Source organism: Vipera ursinii (assembly GCF_947247035.1).
Source record: "Vipera ursinii genome assembly, chromosome: Z".
Classification (NCBI taxonomy): domain Eukaryota; kingdom Metazoa; phylum Chordata; class Lepidosauria; order Squamata; family Viperidae; genus Vipera; species Vipera ursinii.
This window is the reverse complement of record NC_139517.1, coordinates 29,531,210-29,549,194: the sequence shown is the minus strand read 5'-3', so window position 1 is coordinate 29,549,194 and position 17,985 is coordinate 29,531,210. Positions and strand designations below refer to the sequence as shown.

At 41.1% G+C, this 17,985-nt stretch overlaps 1 protein-coding gene across 1 annotated transcript in view; it reads right to left on the bottom strand.

The window, feature by feature from the left end:
- Window positions 1-142, bottom strand: part of ETV4 (ETS variant transcription factor 4) — a gene marked incomplete at its 3' end in the record, with an annotated part of 33,253 nt that extends 33,111 nt beyond the window's left edge. Inside the window, exon 1 of the mRNA XM_083376736.1 lies at window positions 77-142. The remainder of the gene's footprint in view (window positions 1-76) is intronic.
- Window positions 143-17,985: the final 17,843 nt, after the last annotated feature.

Genomic DNA, 17,985 nt, shown 5'->3' with positions numbered 1-17,985 from the left:
CACTTCCCCCCCCCCCAAAAGTCTATAAAAGTATGTGAAATAAAGGAGTTTCTATGAAAACTTATCTTTTCCTCACCTCACTCCAGAACTGAAACGCGGGGGTCACTTCAGGTCTTTCCTGCTGGCCCCCAGCTCAAGGCAGCTGATTTCAAACAAGAAGAATATACTGCTTCGCGAAAAAAAAAACACAGAGCCGTGTGGAGTTGCTCCCGCCTCTAGCCCGCAGTCGTTTCCTCTTTCACAGAAACAGACTCTTTTCTGTTTCTCTTTGTTTCATTGATTTTGTGAATGAAAGAAAGGAGGGGGGATTCCCTAGGCTCGCTGGGACACGCCCAACCAATCAAGTCTTAAGCAGCAAGAATAAGGCGTGGTTTGAATGCTTTGAGCCAATCAGCTTGAGATGTTCCAAGATTCATTCAACGTTGGAACTCTCATTCATAAAAAAAAAGAAAAAAACAAGAGCGCCCAAAGTTCATTCATAAAGGCTGGCGAGGGAGGGAGTGTGTCACGGGTTGTAGATTCGAAGGCTTGGCTTCGGTCGAATTCGTTTCTAATTGGCCTAACACTGGATGTGTTACGTAAGTAAGGGTGTAAGTATAGTTGTTTACCACCCGTTCTTAAGCCCGCCATCGGCACTGGGGGCCCGGAAGGTCTCTACAGAGAAAAATAAAAGTTGCTAATTTTCACGGATATGTTCGATACTGAGTTTGCCTGAAGATATCAATAAGTTGGGGGTTTTTTTCCCTTTCCCTCCGGGTTTAGAACTCCATATCAGAAAATGGAAGAGGAGGAAAATTAAGTTTTTGTAATAGGTTCAATTTATGCCTTTTTAAAATGTGTATTAAAATAAGAAAATTTAATTTTATGAACGTGGAAAAGGAAGACACCTATTTGCTTAAATGATACAACTGTTGATCTTATAATACTCAGAGCATAAACATTAGGTTGAATCCAGATGTAGCTGATTTTTCACAGCATATAGTACTTCAGCTGCACTGGATTTCATTAGTTTATGCCAAGGAGTGTATCCATCACCCACTTGGCCAAGTGGTTGCATGAGCCACACATTTTTCTGGAGAGTAAGAACAGACAATGTCATCATCAACCAATGCCCAGCACACCAGAAAGGCAATATCTGACCAACTTTTCCTGCTGGGTATTTCCGCCTATCCCACACAATGCAACAGAATGGGCATGGCTCTCTAGATCAGAGGCCACCACCCTTTCCTGGTTGGCGGACAGGAGGGTGATACTAGCCCTACCCTGTTCTTGTGTGGTGCAGCGCCCCATTTCCGTGTGCTGCGGTGTGGTGATGGATGTTTTTGTGCCTTGCGGTGCAGCAGTGCCCCGTTTTTGCACCCCGCAATGTGACAGCGGCCTGTTTTCATGCCCTGAAGCATGGCATTGGTCTGTTTTCACACTCCAAGGAGCAGCAGTGGCCTGTTTTCATGCCCTGCAGTGGCAACTGTTTTTGCACCTTGTAGCGTGGTGGCAGCCCATTTTTGTGTCCTGCAGAGCAGCGACAGCCAGTTTTCACAACCCGAGGCGCCGCAGCGGCCCATTTCCACACCCCGTGGTGTGGCAGTGTCCATTTTTGTCCCTTGCAGCACAGTGGCAGCAGCCTCTTTTTGCACCCTGCAGGGCAGCAGCAGGCCATTTTTGCACCCCAAGGTGTGTTGGTGTCCCATTTTTGCATCCTGAGGCACAGTGGCAGCTGTTTTTGCACCCCGTGGCATGGCATCCTGTTTTCACATCACGGCGCTAAGGCAAATGAGGGGATGTGCGCACACACACGTGCGCATGGTCAGCCTGTCCTGGGGCCTGGTGGCCAGCAGCTCACGGCCCACAACCGGCCACGGCCCACAGGTTGGGACCCCTGCTCTAGTTCCCTGGAACAATGCATCTACTGAGACCTAGGAGGTACAGGCAGTCTTCAACCTATGACCACAATTGGGTCCAGAATCTCTGTTGCTAAATAAGACATTTGTTAAGTAAATTACACCTGGTTTTATGACTGCTTTTGCCACAGCTGTTAAGGAAATCGTGGCAGTTGTTAAGTGAATCGAGCTTCCCCCCTTGACTCTGTTTATCAGAAGCCAGCTGAGAAGCTCAGAAATAGCAATCACATCACCCCAAGATGCTGCAACTGTTGTAAATACATGCTGGCTGCCAAGCATCCAAATTTTGAATGGGGATGTTGCCATGGTCGTAAATGCAAACAAGGATCAGTCATAAGTAAACTTTTTTCAGTACTGTTGAACTTCAAACAGTTGCTAAATGAATGGTTAAGGACTAACTATATGTCTTCTGACAATATCTCACAAGCATGACCTCCCTTCCTTCCTCCTCAGCCCCCCCCCCACCAATTCCTGAGATTCAACTGGCTCTGACCCTCTTAGCTTCCAAGAAGGCTTTGGAGATCCTCAGGCACTGGGGCCAGGATGTCACATGAGTTCACCCTGGGAAGTGGGGCACAGATTGTTATGCCAAGGTTGTGTGTCTGTACTTGTAACAGCGTTTTTGTTGGGATAGTGTGGTTTGTTTTTATAGTGGCATGTTGTCCAGAGTGGCATTTTTGTAAAGCCTTATGAACCTAAAATGAAATAAGCAGATAAATAACTGTGAACTTTTCTGCCTTGCAGCAGCTTGCCATGCCTATTGTGATTCATGAACACCTGTCCATCCTAGATCAGTTCAAATCACCAAGACCAGAGGGATTACATTCCAGAATTCTGAAGGAGCTGGCAAACATTATCTCAGAACCATTGAACCATATCTTTCAAACATCCTGGAGCAGCAGAGAACTACCAGAGGATGGGAAAAGAGCTGATGTGGTTCCCATCTTCAAAAAAAAAAAGAAAGAAATGGATCCAGGAAACTATAGACCACTCAGCCTGACATCAATACCTGGGAATACCCTGCAAAAGATAATCAAGCAACAGATCTGTGAACACCTAGAAAGCAAGCAAAGTTATAAGCCAACATGGGTTTATCAAAAACAGATCATGCCAAACAAATCTTATTTCATTCTTTGACAGAGTAATTAAATTAATGGACCAGTGAAATGTTGTGGACATGGTATACTTGGATTTCAGTAAGACATTTGACAGACAACCTACTGCTTGGTAAATTAGAAAAATGTGATAAGCAGCATCACCACCAGATGGATTCGTAACTGGCTGACAGACCACACTCAATGTGTAGTTCTCAATGGAACTATATTTACATAGAGGCAAGTAAGCAGTGGGGGATTCCAAGGTTCTGTCTTAGGTCCAATACTCTTCAATATTTTCATAAATGATTTAGATGAGGGGATAGAAGGGGAACTCATCAGATTTGCAGACAACATCAAGCTGGCAGGAACAGCCACACCCCAGACATTAGGCTTAAGATCCAGAAGGATCTCAACAGATTTGAACACTGGACCCTAACTAACAAAATTAAATTCAATGTGAGAAAAGTAAGGCTTTATACTTAGGAAGAAAAACCAAATGTATACATATAGAGTAGGTATGAGGTGGAGTTCTAGTGACAATCACTTAAACATGAAACAGCAGTTTGCTGCCTCTGCCAAAACAAACCCAATGCAATCCTAGGCTGCATCAACAAAGGCATAGAATCAAGATAACAGAAAATGTTAGTACTGCTTTATAGTGCCTTGGTGAGAACACACTTGGAATATTGCATCCAAGTTTGGTCACTGAAAGTATAAAAAAGATATTGAGACTCTGAAAAGAGTGCAGAGAAGAGCAAAAAAGATCATTAGTGGGCTGGAGGTTAAAACATATGGAGAATGGGTGCAGAAATTGGGTATGTCTAGTCTAGCAAAAAGAACTAGGGGTGATATGATAGCAGCATTCCAATATTTGAGGTGCTGCCACAAAGAAGAGGAAGTCAGCCTATTTTTCAAAGTAGCAGAAGGCAGGACAAGAAACAGTGGTTGGAAAGTTACCAAGGAGAGAAGCATTGTAGAACTAAGGAGAAATTTTCTGACAGTGAGAACGATTAACCAGTGGAACAGGTCGCCTTCAGAAATTGTGAGTGCTCCATCACTGAAGGTTTTTAAGAAGAGATTTGATAGCCATTTGTCCAGAATGGTATAGGGTCTCCTGCTTGTGCAAGTGTTTTGACTAGAAGACCCTCAAGATCCCTTCCAACTCTGTTATTCTGTTATTTAATTTTAGGCCACTTTCCCTGCAATTACATGATGCCTTCTCCTATTCTGATCACTGGTTGCTGCCATCCAAGGCCTTTTCAGCCTGAGCTCCTGAGCTACATGTATCCATCCACTTACCCTCAAAATACCTCAGCATACTGCAAGGAAGCCACAGTGCAATAGGGCTCCTCTTGGAAGAGCTGCAATCAGTAGCCCTATGGTGAAACTGCCAAGGATGGCAATGCTTTGAACATATAGTGGGCAGCGTCACTGTGGGCTTCTGAAATTTGGCACTAAAGCTGCCCATGACACTCTGGGGGTGGAGCATAATCTTATCAGCAGAGGGGATGATCATGTACATCAGATGTTCACCTGTTCTCCTTGGCAGGACACACAATAGGAGGTAGGAGTATTAGGAACATACATGACATTGAGATGACCAAAAATGAAGGTGGAATAAAAATAAATAAACCTACCGTGTGTGGGAGAGAATAAGATTCAGCAATGGGGGAATCCTATAGTATGCTGACATAACAGCTCTGAGAAATAACTGGTTTGGAAGGCTCACATTTGCAAAATATTTCTGCAGAAATCCAGATGTTTGGTAGCAGGTAGAAAAGCAAGATAAATAACCTTAATTCTGCCATCTAGTAATCAGCCAGGTTTTTGCAGCCTGATTAGAACATCCCCTATAAATACAGTTAGTCCTTGGTTATTGATACTGGAATTTCCATTGCTAAGCAATGCATGATAAAGTGTGGTGTCTGATGGACCTCATTGCTTAGTGACAGAAATCCTTGCAGTCCTCCAAACCATTCCCAGCTTTGTCCCGCCCAACCCTGAACTTCAAAAAGGTCAGGGACTGCCTCCTCTTCAACTCTCCCCAACCAACTATCTCCCCCACCATCTCTGGCCTTTTGGACACCCTATACTCTGCCAGTTCTGCCTCCCTGCACTCTGCTGACCTTACCAGCTTTGCCACCCCCAGCTGACCTTCACTGTCACCTTCTTTCCATTGCTGATAAAGTGATTTCAGGTTCACCCTTTGCAAGGCAGCTGCTAGCCACACCAGGCTTTGTTCCTGAAAAAAAGAAATGTATGCAGCCTTCTTGCAGGACTTTGAAACCTTCAAAAGCCTCACAAGAAGGTTGTATGCAATTTGGATAAAGCCTCATACAAGTGCACACTCAGCCTCAGGAAGAAGGCCTGGTGCAGCCAGCAGCTGCCTTGCAGAGGCCAGGCCAGGCACACCTCATCAGCTGCAGGAGGAAGAAAACAGAAAGTCAGTCAGAAGTGGCAGAGTAGTAAAGCGCAGGGTGGCAGGGTGCAGGCTGGACGGAAGGACAGAGATGGGGAAGAAATGTGGGGAGACTTGAATGGCCTTGCTGCTGTAAGTGTGGATTGGCTGCCAAGACCCCGAATCCTGATCACATGACTGCAGGGATGCTGCAATAGCCGTAACTCTGATATTAACTGCAACTACCATTCATTCACCAGAACCATAACTTTGAACGATCGTTGAACAAATGTTTGTTAACTGAGGACTACAGTACCTAGTAGTAGGGGGAAAGTAGTGGAAATAGTGGGACTTGAGCAAAAGCAGACTGTACTGATTATTTAGTTTTATTATCATTAAGGCTTATTAAGTGCCAGACTGGATGTAACATGCCACCAATCAATTGGATTCAGATATTCAGTCATACTTCAAAAAAAAACCTTTAAATTTATTACATTGATCTTAACTTTCTTACTGTGCTGATTTCAGCGGGATAGTTTTAGGCCTGACTAAGTGTGCATCCAATCATCTAACTGGTTGACGTAGTTTCGTGCCCTGGTTTGCTTTGTCTTGTTCTAGCCCACTCATGGCAAACTAGATGCAGTGGTATTCAAAGGAAGTGAGGGGGGGAAAGGAGTCGGAGAGATGCAGGCAGCATCACAGTGTTGCAATTCAGATTTTGCCTGTTTGTCCAAAACTTGCCACTCCTGCAGACACCATATCTGGACTCCCTGTGGGCCTGGTTCTGCCTTGGTTAAGAACTGGCTGATGACTCCAGTGGGCTCGCCTGCTTTTTAATGTGGGAGCAGCAGGAAAGAAACACACAAAGTGAAATCAGTGAAATCAAGCTAATGTAGCAGCTGTTGTTATAGTTGTGACTCTGCAGCAATCATCAAGCACTAATGCTGACTTTTGTTTATTTCCACAATTTTTCCCAACTTGGTGTCAAATCAATTTCAATCAGAATAGAGCTGGAAGGGACCTTGGAGGTCAAGCAGGAGACTACACAATTTGAGACAGGTGGCTGTCCAGTCTTTTCTTGAAAACCTCCAGTGATTAAGCACCTACAATTTCTGAAGGCAAGTTGTTCCACTAGTTAATTGTCCTCACTGTTAGGAAGTTTCCTCTTAGTTCTAGACTGCTTCTCTCCTTGATTAGTTTCCATCCATTGTTTCTTGTCCTGCCTTCTGGGGCTTTGGAAAATAAGTTGACCCCTCTTCTTGTAGCAGCCTGTCAAATAGTGGAACACTACTATCACATCACCCCTAGTCCTTTTTTTCTGGACTAGCCATACCCAGTTGCGACAATCATTCTTTTATGTTTTAGTCTTCAGGTCTTTAATTATCCTAGTTGCTCTTCTTTGCACTTCACTTTTCCAAAGTCTCAACATCTTTTTTGTAAGGTGGTGACCAAAACTGGATACAGTATTCCAGGTGTGGTCTTACTAAGGTTTTATAAAACGATACTAATACTTCATGTGATTTTGATTCTATGCATCTGTTTATACAACCAAGAATTGCATTAGTTTGTTTTGGCTGCTGCCACCCACTGTTGGCTCATATTTAAGTGATTGTCCACTAGCACTCCAAGGTCCCTTACTCCAGATGAATTCAGCTTTAACCTGTATTAAATCTAAGACAACATGGATTTGTTCTTAGATGATGAAGGTTTTAATTTAAAATATCTGGAAGATATATATTTGGGAGAGAGGGCTACAGATTATTAATAGCTAGAGCAAGAGTTATCTTCTCCAAGTTAACCAGTTGTCAGCCCTTCCAAATAAACTAGACAGGAAATACAACTAGATGAGTTAATTCTACTTTACTGTAAAGTTACATCAACAGAATATTGCAAGTGTGAAAGTACAAATGTTCCACCATCTCTTTTTACAGCCTGATCAATTTAGGATGAATAGTTTCTAAGTGTCTTTCTCTGAAATTTAAGTGGCTTTAGGCTTCTCCCCCATTTTATCTTATTGTTCCCTAGGCAGCATCTCTCACTTTGTCCCTCAAGATCATTCCATCCATCCATCTATCCATTCATCCAGTTAACCCATAAATCCATCTCAAGGTTAAGCCATAGATCCATCTGCAAGTTACTCTATATATTCATCTCAAAATACACAGTTTCAAAATGTCCTAACAGCTATTCTGGCAATGGGTTTTCCCAAGTGTACCTGACATTTCTTGGAGTTCTTGGAAATTTTGGCAGTTGTGGGCTGGACTAATTTTTCAGTATTATTTTAGCCAACAGTCTATTTGCTTGGTGGTGCAGCAATATCACTGTGACATCATACAAATGGCACTTTGCACGCAGGAAGGAAGCCATTAAACACTTAACCACTTTGAGAAATTAAATGCCATAACTTTACAGCGCTGAAGTCTCTCTGCAAAATGTTAGAATGCAGGAAAGCAATTAAAAAGACCCATCTAAGGGTGGGTGATAGTTTTACTGTGATAGAGCAGGCTGTTAATTGATGCTATCTTGTAAGGTAGAACTGGGGGCTCTGGCTGGGGGGGCACTAAAGACAATGGCCCAGGAAGCACTAAAAGTGCAGAATCTTTGCAGTGGGAGAGAATGGTCAGAAAATAATTTACAGCTTCAGATGAGCATGGAACACCTTTAAAAATGTGCTCTCAAGTAAATTAGGCAGAAACAGGTCAAAACTTCCCATAGCAAATTCCTGTATCTTTAAAAGATTTACACCCAAGGTAACATTCAAACCTTTCCTCCATACATGGTTCAAATGAAGTAATACCAATATCTCTATACATGTACAAAAAATGCAGTGCATCACAAATATATCCCAACTTCTCCCATCTGCTGTGTATTTTAAATGTGTTTTGCCTCTACTTTGAATAGAGTTTTTAATGATTCCTTTTAAATTGGACATGCTAATTATTTTTAACAATGCATTCTACTTTTGCAAATCTTGGCTTTTTGTTATTAATATTATGACTTGATTTATTGCTTTTTGTTGTTATAAAAACAACAGTTACAATGTACACTCATGGTGCCAGAGATAAACAATAACCCACAATCATGAACTACAGAATTCATCTAATGTCCTGGCCAATAGGCCTAGGAAACAGCCCACAACCTATTGAAAAGCTTACTAGGCTGACTTTGTAATAATGCCGCTTGGGGTGTGTGTGAAAGCCCTAACAAGCAGGCATATACATAGAATGAAGGCTACTGCTAAGCTTGTAAGCCGCCCTGAGTCTTCGGAGAAGGGCGGGATATAAATGTAATCAAAATAAATAAATAAAATAAATAAATTTGGATCACCAAGGAGATACTGTCCCACAAAGCAAGTGTACATTGATTCTTTTTCAGTTTGTGTCAGGCTCCTCATACACAGTCAAACAGAAAGTAAGATTTGGATAGAATTTTCTTTGTCAAAATTTAAAGTTATATTTTTAAAACTAAGGTTTAGATTTAGTTATTAAAATCTCAGCAACCAGGTCACTTCAAGACCAAATTTGTCTTTCGTCCTTCTTTTAAATTCTCCAAATGTGTCAAAAATGGCCTTTTTATAATGAGATGATCTAAAATAATATGAGAGGCCTGTGTATTTCCCAAAACCAGTTTTTAGATTCTGTTTTTAATCTGGGTTTCTCCCAGAATTAAAAATTAAATTCTAATTTACTGTAATGGCTAAGTCAGTCAAATGTATATTTATAATATAATATTTGCATACATATTCCATACAGCATTAAGTGCAGAAATAATTAAAATGGTTCAAAAATCATAATTCAGTATATAGTACACACATTGCATCTACTTCTAAATACTAAAGTACAGGTGAAACTCGAAAAATTAGAATATCGTGCAAAAGTTCATTTATTTCAGTAATGCAACTTAAAAGGGGAAACTAGTATATGAGATAGACTCATTACATGCAAAGCAAGATAGTTCAAGCTGTGATTTGTCATAATTGTGATGATTATGGCATACAGCTCATGAAAACCCCAAATCCACAATCTCAGAAAATTAAAATATTACATGCAATCAATAAAACAAGGAGTGTACATACTGTAGAACAATATCGGACCTCTGAAAAGTATAAGCATGCATATGTACTCAGTACTTGGTTTGGGCCCCTTTTGCAGCAATTACTGCCTCAATGTGGCCTGGTATGGAAGCTATCAGCCTGTGGCACGGCTGAGGTGTTATGGAAGACCAGGATGCTTCAATAGCGGCATTCAGCTCTTCTGCATTGTTCAATCTCATGTCTCTCATCTTTCTCTTGGCAATGCCCCAAAGATTCTCTATGGGGTTCAGGTCAGGTGAGTTTGCTGGCCAATCAAGCACAGTAATCCCACGATCATTGAACCAGGTTTTGGTGCTTTTGGCAGTGTGGGCAGGTTCCAAGTCCTGCTGGAAAATGAAGTCAGCATCCCCATAAAGCTCGTCTGCGGAAGGAAGCATGAAGTGCTCCAAAATCTTCTGGTAGACGGCTGTGTTGACCCTGGACTTAATGAAGCACAGTGGACCAACACCAGCAGATGACATGGCTCCCCAAATTAACACAGACTTCACACTGGACTTCAAGCATCTTGCAGTGTGTGCCTCTCCATTCTTCCTCCAGACTCTGGGTCCTTGGTTTCCAAATGAGATGCAAAAGTTGCTCTCATCAGAAAAGAGGACTTTGGACCACTGAGCAACAGACCAGGTCTGTTTTTCTTTAGCCCAGGTAAGACGCTTCTGACATTGTTTGTTGTTCAGGAGCGGCTTGACAAGAGGAATACGACATTTGAAGCCCATGTCCAGGATCCATCTGCGTGTGGTGGCTCTTGATGCACTGACTCCAGCCTCAGTCCACTCCTTGTGAAAGTCCCCAACACTTTTGAATGGCCTTTTCCTGACAATCCTCTCCAGGCTGCGGTCATCCCTGCTGCTGGTGCACCTTTTTCTTCCACACTTTTCCCTTCCACATAACTTTCTATTAATGTGCTTTGATACAACACTTTGGGAACATCCAACTTCTTTTGCAATTACCTTTTGAGGCTTTCCCTTCTTATGGAAGGTGTCAATGATGGTTTTCTGCACAACTGTCAGGTCAGCAGTCTTCCCCATGATTGTGATTCCTACTGAACCAGACTGAGAGACCATTTAAGGGCTCAGGTACCCTTTGCAGGTGTTATGGCTTAATTAGCTGATTAGAGTGGGACACTTTGAGCCTAGAATATTGCACCTTTTCACAATATTCTAATTTTCTGAGATTGTGGATTTGGAGTTTTCATGAGCTGTAAGCCATAATCATCACAATTATGACAAATCACGGCTTGAACTATCTTGCTTTGCATGTAATGAGTTTTTCTCATATATTAGTTTGCCCTTTTAAGTTGTATTACTGAAAGAAATGAACTTTTGCACGATATTCTAATTTTCCAAATTTCACATTAAGAAAAATTATTAATTTGAATAACAGTATTTTTTAAAATAGTATTTCTTACATAGACAAATGTATATATTTTTTCATTCCCTCACATTTTCATTAAGATGAAAAGCTACAATTTATTTACAACAAACTTGCATGTTTAACTCATACATAATAACTCTTTTGATCACCAATAATCTATAGTTTGAAACGTAATAAGATTTATCTGACATGGATTCTTACTAACTTGTCTTTATAAATCCAGATCAACACTTATCATTCATACAATGCACAAGTCTAACGAAGATGGATATTTGCATAGATTTTGCAAACAATATATAAATAGAATCCAAGATCATATCACCTTTATTCAGTTCAAAGGTTGGGGCTGTGTTCCAATAAATAAATAAATAAATGGAAGCAAGGAAGGGTCAAGACACATATTTAAAATTGTTCCAATTGAATTTGAGTTTAAACAATAAATGAAATTACATTAAGCAAATTAAGGTTATGACTATAACCCACATATGCAATAATTTTCTCTTTCGGTCATAAATTATTCAGACGCACCTTTATGAGGGCTGTGGGGAAGTATCCAATGCTTTATGGGGGACTGTCAGCCCTTCAAAATACAGAAACACCAAGGATTTCAATAAAAGGGTTTTTTTATTATTGTAGGAATGTTGTTTGTATAGAATGACAAAATCATTCCTGCCAGAGTTTCTCTCTACTTCTATTCCAAACTTAGTAGGGACGCAGTGGCTCAGTGGGTTAGGACACTGAGCTTGTCGATCTGAAGGTTGGCAGTTTGGCGGGTCGAATCCCAAGTGCCGTGTAACAGAGTGAGCGCCTGTTACTCGTCCCAGCTTCTGCCAACCTAGCAGTTCGAAAGCACGTAAAAATGCAAGTAGAAAAATAGGGACCACTACGGTGGGAAGGTAACAGCGTTCCGTGCGCCTTTGGCGTCTAGTCATGCCGGCCACATGACCATGGAGACATCCTCGGACAAGCGCTGGCTCTTCGGCTTTGAAACAGAGATGAGCACCGGCCCCTAGAGTCGGAAACGACTAGCATGCATGTGTGGGGGAACCTTTACCTTTACCTTTATTCCAAACGTATACACCAAGCAAAAGCTTATGTCAAACTAAATTTTAAGGGGTAATTCTAAGTTTCTTTCTTATACTTGCCTCTTTCTCGGGACTAAATAATATTATCTGCAAGTCCTCCTTTAATAGCTCCCTCATCCCTTCCACATTCTCAAGACCAAGACCCTATTCCTTAATAGGGGCACATGCAGTTCTGCTGCCATTGGTTGGCCATTCCAATATAGATCATACAAACACAAATGCAGTGCAGTGATCCCACTCCTATTGCAAGGTTTTTGACCAGCTGGTCTGTATTCCCAATCAATCCGCTGCCCAAGTGCTAACCCAGGGATAGGCAATCTTGGCTCTTTTATGACTCATGGACTTCAACTCCCAGACTTCTTGAGCCAGCTATTCTGGCTCAGGAATTCTGGGAGTTGAAGTCCATGAGTCATAAAAGAGCCAAAGTTGCCTACCCCTGTGCTAACCAGCAGCTCCTACTGTACACCTTCCTATTATCCTTTGCTTTGTAGCTTTAAACTGGACAGTCCAGCAGAGAACCTTTTTGAAAAGTGGATCTTCATCTATGAAATATGAGTCATGCTATGGAAAATAGATCTCTGGCAGGTGTAAGAAGAACCTGTCCTCTAATACTTCTACCATCACCATTTAGAGGAACCCCCTATTAAAACATAATGAATCACCCTTTAGGTTTCATTGGAAAAGTGACCCAGTTAATAGCTCTCTTGCAGAAAGAGGAAGTGATAGCCAATAAAGAGAAAAATCGATGGGGGATGAAGATAACCATTATGATAAGCAGTGAAAGACCTTTCATTTAACAGCCACTTCTGTTTGGAAAAGAGCCATCAAACTTTGCAAAGGCATTTAAGAGCCCAAAGGGTTCCATTAGAGATGGATATACTCTGGATTACTTCTTTCCTCTTTCTCTTTACTTAAAAGAGCAATGTCCAGGTAACATTCACCTGTAGCCATAGGCTTTACGCTAGGGTGTTGTTGTTGCTTTGTTTTTTTGAGACTGAAAGCCAACTTGACCATTTGCTGAAGGCTGCACATCAAGAAAGCAGGCCAAATAAAGACAAACAACTACATTTGGTTTATTCAAATACCATCAATTCAGTTAGTGTAATCACCCAGATTACAAGCTTTTTCTTCAGGCACAAAAACAATTCAATATGAGAATACTTGTAGAGATTTTGGGGGCTGCTTCCCCCACGTTTTTGCAGTTAGCAAAACATGTTCTGTTCCTCTGTTTTAAAACATGCCCATCCTCTTTCCATAATGTTACCTGAAAAATCCAAATTTAGACCCTCAGAAAGGCCAATCCTGTTGAGTTTGAAAATGGTCCAAACCCAAATTTGTTTTACATTTTCTTGGGTTTTTTTAACTGATATCTCTCAAATGAAATTCAATCCACAGAGAAATCTGTGTGATTCGGAATGAGCTGAAAATGCAGCTTACTAAATGAGGAACTCTATTGAATTTAAAGCAGATAAAAGTTACACTTCCCATTTGAAAATACGTGAGTCTGATTCAGTCATACCTTCTTAATTCCACATACTGAGTGCTACTACACTTCTGAAAACAGTCACTAAAATGTTTATTCATGGAAATGTTAACCTGGAATTCAGATTAAATTGAGGTAGAATTACCATACAGCTCAATATACTGCATGCCAGAAGGCTAAATTATACATTCCATCTAGTTCATATTATGTGCCATTTTGCTTTTTTTATTTTTTTATTTTAATTCCATTTATATCCCGCCCTTCTCCGAAGACTCAGGGCGGCTTACTTGTAAGCAGGTAGCATCCTAATCTAAAAACAGAAGAAAAAGGAAATTTAATCTACATTTTGTTTTAGTCAAACTGCATTTCCTGAAATTTCCTCAGTGCTATGAGGCTGAATAAAATGGAATGGGTGAAGGAAACCTATGATACTCCAAATGTTTCTGGTTTTCAATGGTCATCCTGCCTGATCATTGGCTATGAGGCCAATGACGATTAGATTTCAGAGGCTCCTCACTCTTTTCTGTAAATTCTCTCTTCATGATCTTGCACAAATATGTTCAGTTTTGTTATCTTGATTGCTAATCTTAGCCATGCAATCTACTGCAGAAACAGTAAAAACAGTTTTAGTTCCCTCAGTAATCGAAGTGTAGGCCTATGATTAAACAGGTAAGAAGACTTTGCTGATACATTCGCACTCATGATCCACAAGAGGGCGCTATTTCAATAGCTATGATTTCATCCTGCTTATGGTTACCTCTTGGCTCCCCCCACCGCTTATATTGGAAAAAGGGGAGAAAATTTAGACCACATAGAAATAGGAGATGCTTTTTTGCCCTGATCTCCGCCTAGGCTATGGTAATTGATTATTAATCAGCTGAATGCAGAAGGATCACACAAGCTTGAGTATCTAGCTACCAGAACTTAATCTTGCAAAAATCTGTATACTTTAACCATAATGGAATGACAGAGTGAGTTTGCTTTATCTCTGCTGCTGCTAATGTCATTCAGATATTGACAAGTGAAGGTGAAGGTGAAGGTTTCCCCGCACATGCGTGCTAGTCGTTTCCAACTGTAGGGGCCAGTGCTCATCTCCGTTTCAAAGCCGAAGAGCCAGCGCTTGTCCGAGGACGTCTCCGTGGTCATGTGGCCGGCATGACTAGACGCCAAAGGCACACGGAACGCTGTTACCTTCCCACCGTAGTGGTCTCTATTTTTCTAGTTGCATTTTTACGTGCTTTCAAACTGCTAGGTTGGCAGAAGCTGGGACGAGTAACAGGCGCTCACTCTATTACGCGGCACTTGGGATTCAACCCGCCAAACTGCCAACCTTCTGATCGACAAGCTCAGCATCCTAGTGCAACCTAGTAAATGAAAAACCTGCTTTATAGGATGGTTTCCTTGCAAACAGATAGCTTCAAAAGCCTGTATCCTTAAGCACCTGGTAAAGTTTCAGCTCCCTTGCAGAACTGTTGCTGATGCATGCCTGGGCTCCTTCTTTTAAAAAAATACTTGGTCCAGTAGTCAGATGCCATTTTATTTTCTCTTGAATGTCTCTGAATTTGACATTGGTCTGGGCCGTTGTGGGATTGTGCCAGCTGAAGGGACATGCTGCAGATTTGTCAGTCAAGGAATTTTGGCTAATGGGGCTCAGGAGAAGGGCCATTTTTGCCGTGGCACCTGCTCTTTGGAACATCTTGCTCTTGGAGGTGAGATTTGCCCCCATCCCTTCAGCCTTAAAAGGACCTTAAAACCTGGCTCTGTGGACTGGCTTTGGGCTTGGATGGAGTGGCGAATGAGAGAGAAGATCCCACGTCCATACTGCTCATGTACTTGGTTCCTAGCTTTATTTAATTCCTGTAAATGTTTAAATGATTTAATATGTCTGCTTTTATTATATTGTAAGCTTCCCAGAATTGTATAGGGAGACGGGCAGCAGATAAATTGAATGAATGAATGAATGAATGAATGAATGAATGAATGACTCAATGACTCAATGAATCAATCAATGAAATTTCCACCCTCTCAGTCACATGTTTTCCCACTGCTCCATTTGTATATTGTAACTAATTTTTAATCCGTTTTATCATACATTCTTTCACTTGTTCTTGTTTCAAATTTCAGTAAAAGTTTATACATTTTGATAATTACATATTCAGCATTTATAGAGTTCTGTTTCAAACTCAGTCTTAACAGTGTTGAAAACCGTCAATTCTTTGGTTTGCTTTAAATCTTTCTAATAATTGTAGATAGGGAAACCATTGATAAGTATATCCCTCCACTACTAAATATTCTCTTGATTTTACTTTTCATTCCCTTGGAGGAAATAGATATTTTAAAAGGTAACAGAAGCCAGTGTGAGTCATTCATTATTTATTTCTTAGCTCCTAAAAATAAATTTAACAACTAAAATATAATTGAAATCTAGTTAATGAAAATAAATATTTTGTTTTTTGTTTGCAGGACATTGCTTTTCTATTCTGCATTACACTGAATGATGTAGATTTTAGCTAAGATTGTTTCATCAGTCTGAGCAGGGTCTGACTGATCTAAATGACCTGAGATTCTGCTTTCCATTTTCAGCTATATACTTGAAGGCACTGTAAAGCTTGCTAAACTGGGAAATATTATATTTAATTGTCAGAAGAGAAGCTGTAGCCGTCTGAACAAAATATTTCAGGTGCACACTTCCAAATCTTGCACTGAACAGACAAGTAATATATTCTTGATTGAGTTTTCCTAGCATCAATTTATTTTAAAATAGATTTGTTACCTATTTTTGTGCTATAAAATAGTTACGGTAAACTGCTTTCTATCCTGTCTGATTTATAGTCATAGATGTCTGCTACATTGAAGAGAGATATTCTCACGGTTTTCTTCTTTCAATTGGTCATCATATTATAAAAAAAGAGGTAAAGACCATGGAAAGAGTGTAGAAAAGAGCAACAAACATAATTAGAGGGCTGGAGGCTAAAACACATGAAGAACAGTTGCAGGAATTGGTATGTCTAGTCTAGTAAAAAGAACTAGGGGTGACATAATAGCAGTGTTTCAATATTTCAGGAACTGCCACAAAGAAGAGGGGATCAATCTATTCTCTGAAGCACCAGAAGGCAAGACAAGAAGCAATGGATTGAAACTAATCAAGGAGAGAAGCAATCTAGAACACGGGTGTCAAATTTGCCACGTCACATGATGTGTCGCAATGTATCACGACTCTTTTTGCATTGCCAGCAATGGGGTGGGCACGGCTTTGGTATGATGAAACCGGCCCATGGGCCGGCAGTTTGACACCCCTCATCTAGAACTAAGGAGAAATTCTGTAACAGTGATAATAATTAACCAGTGGTTGTTAATTAGAAGTTGGGGGTGCTCCATTACTGGAGGCTTTTAAGAGGAGACTGAACAGCCACCTGTCCAAAATGGTATAGGCCAGGGGTAGGCAACCTTGGCTCTTTTATGACTCGTGGACTTCAACTCTCAGAATTCCTGAGCCAGCCGTGCTGGTATAGGCTCTCCTGCTTGAGCAGGGGGTTGGACTAGAAGACCTCCAAAGTGCCTTCCAACTCTGTTAATTTTATGTAGAGAAGTTCTAGGCTTTGACAATTTCTGCTGTTCTTTGTGCCTGCAAAGGCATAGACCAGACATGTCAAACACAAGGCCCAGGGGCCGGATCCGGCCCGCGAAGTGGTTTCATGTGGCCCACGAGGGAATGAGGGAATGGCCTCCACTGCCTTGGCCCTGGCCCAGAGACCCTCCTTCTGCCAGAGACCCTCAGATCTGTCCCACTCCTGCCCAGGCCCCCATAGGCACCCTTGATGCGAATGATGTAGAGCTGGCCACGCCCACCCAGTAGGCCATACGCACTCTAGCCACGCCCACCCAGTAGGCCACACCCACCCTGGCCATACCCACCCAGCCCCTTGAGGGCAACCGCAATGCTGATGTGGCCCTCAATGAAATTGAGTTTGACACCCCTGGCGTAGACCCTTTTTTGTCCTTACCTATCCAATCTTTTGCCTAATGGTAGTTGGTATTGGATTGGATGATGAAATAGTTCAAATCCTTGCTTGATCCCAGGATGAGTTTAGGTTTATCTCTAATACTCAGCTGTCACAGGCTTGTTGTTATGAGGAAAAGGTGAGAGAAAGGCTCAATAATTATATCTATATTGAAGGGGGTTGGAGATAATGTTATTTTTGTTTTATTTTGTGTGTGTGCCATTTTTTAAATTTTCCCTGTTGTCCCCTTTCCATATTTTCCATTTTTGTTGTAATTTTATAGTTTAACTTTCTATTTTTGAAAAGCAATAACAATTTAAAAGATTCATCAGTGCAACCCAAATTCTGTGAGCAAAAGGGAATACAAAAATAATAAGGATTAATGGGAAAAAAAATAGAGGAAATTGATCTATGAGAAGAAGATTGGGATATAAACAATTGATAGACAGTTGTTCAGTACAGAAATTAACCTACACAAGGACGAGTTCATAAAGTACAGATTAGTTACTAACCTCATTCAGGTTTTCTTTCCCCTGTTGGTAATTTTGAGTATTGAGTG